Source organism: Citrus clementina, unplaced genomic scaffold (assembly GCF_000493195.1).
Source record: "Citrus clementina cultivar Clemenules unplaced genomic scaffold, Citrus_clementina_v1.0 scaffold_5, whole genome shotgun sequence".
Lineage (NCBI taxonomy): Eukaryota > Viridiplantae > Streptophyta > Magnoliopsida > Sapindales > Rutaceae > Citrus > Citrus x clementina.
This window is the reverse complement of record NW_006262201.1, coordinates 21,028,931-21,030,753: the sequence shown is the minus strand read 5'-3', so window position 1 is coordinate 21,030,753 and position 1,823 is coordinate 21,028,931.

The window sequence follows — 1,823 nt, the reverse complement described above, 5'->3', positions numbered from 1 at the left end:
GACTTTTGCGTTTCAAAGTCAGCAATACAGCTTAATCACGAGGGGGACACGAGTTTTCATAATACGGCAAAAGCTACATTTTAATGCTGGTCAATGCAATCCATTTCAATCGCCAATATGGGTATAGAGTAATGATACAGCCACAAACTCTTGTACAAACTTATTTTATACAAACTGACGTGGCATTAATTCATTGGTTGAATGAAAATATAAATTAATAAAAATAAATCATGTGGGCCAAGTGATATTTAATTCAACCAATCTTACCATGCCACATCAGTTTGTACAAAATAAGTTTGTACAAGAGTTTGTGGCTGTATCATTACTCTATGGGTATATTTTAACTAATGTTGGGCTCATGAACTAATGCTAGGCAATGCTGCATGCCAAACATGCCTTAAAGAATCTATTTGATCATATAAGTAATCTTGGAGGTGTTGATGTCTTTCTTCTAAAATAAAATAAAAAATTACAAATTCAAAATAGACTAAAAAATCATTACATCATAATTTTGTGATACTTTTTAGCTAGTTATCAATAGCTAGCTACAGATTTTATCAATATTAATGCCTAAGAAGTAAGAAATGTTATTCTTTTTATTACTTTAGTACAAGTAGTCTTTAATTTTTTTTTAAAATTATCTCCATACCACCTATTATTTCAATTTTTTTTTTATCAAGTAACCACTTTTTTATTATCTTTTCTAGAATATGCTAAGGAGTCTATGTTTAAAAACTATTTTCTCCTATTGGTATATAAATATGTGAAAGCGCAATTTTACCGTTTGAAATCTAAAAATCACAAAAAAAATAATGCTAAATTACTATCATAAATTGATCATGATTTTTTTTTGAAAACTACATTTTTATTCTATTTTTTTTATATATTTTTTATCGTTTGCACAAAACCTCATGTGAAATGATCTTTTAGCATAGATTCGTAAGTAGATTCCAACAAAGGTAACAAGAAAGTGGCTATTTGATTTCAAAAAAGGAAAAAAAAAAGAAAATGAAACAATTGGTGGTGTAGACATAATTTCAAAAATATTTTGTGCCTATTTATATTTTTGACATCTAACATGTGGTTCATCATGATGATTTCCCCAATATTTTTCTCTATTATATTAATTTCTATTGAAAATGTGCGATTTAATCCAGCCTAGTAAATATTCCTATTTGGGTCGTTGGCCAGGGTTGGACTTAGGTTGCAGCTTGGGGTGCCAGCCTCTTGGGTTAAAAAATAAAATTCAAGAGAAGATAAAAGGATTCCTAATATATATATTTTAAGGTGAGGTTATTTAAATCTATTAATTTTTTTTTTACAATCTCATTTTAATTAAAATTTTATTATTTATATAATTTTTAAAAACATTTACTTAATTAACTCATTTCTTCTCTTTCTCCTTAATTTTATAAATTTTTACCAATTAATTCATATATATATTTTTAGCTACAAACAACTAGTATCACTAACTAAGAAGAACAAGACCCACTATTAAAAAATGAACGTCAAAATTTTTTTATTAATTCTGAAAGTTAATGAATATCAAGAAATTAATTTTTACCAAACACAAATCCTAGTAAATATCAAGAAAAAAATCTTGTATATAAAAAGTATGAAATAAAGATCACGATGTAATAAGAAAGGCCATAAAATAAATTTAAAAAAAGAGTAAAATTGAGTGTTTGCAGAATACGAGAGTACGGAGAGAATATATAGTAACAAAATGGAGAGAAAGTAAAAGAGATTAGTAAATGATAATTTTGAGATTTTTAAACTTTTAGTATGAGTTTATCTTTAAAATGGGTATAAAAAAAATTTAG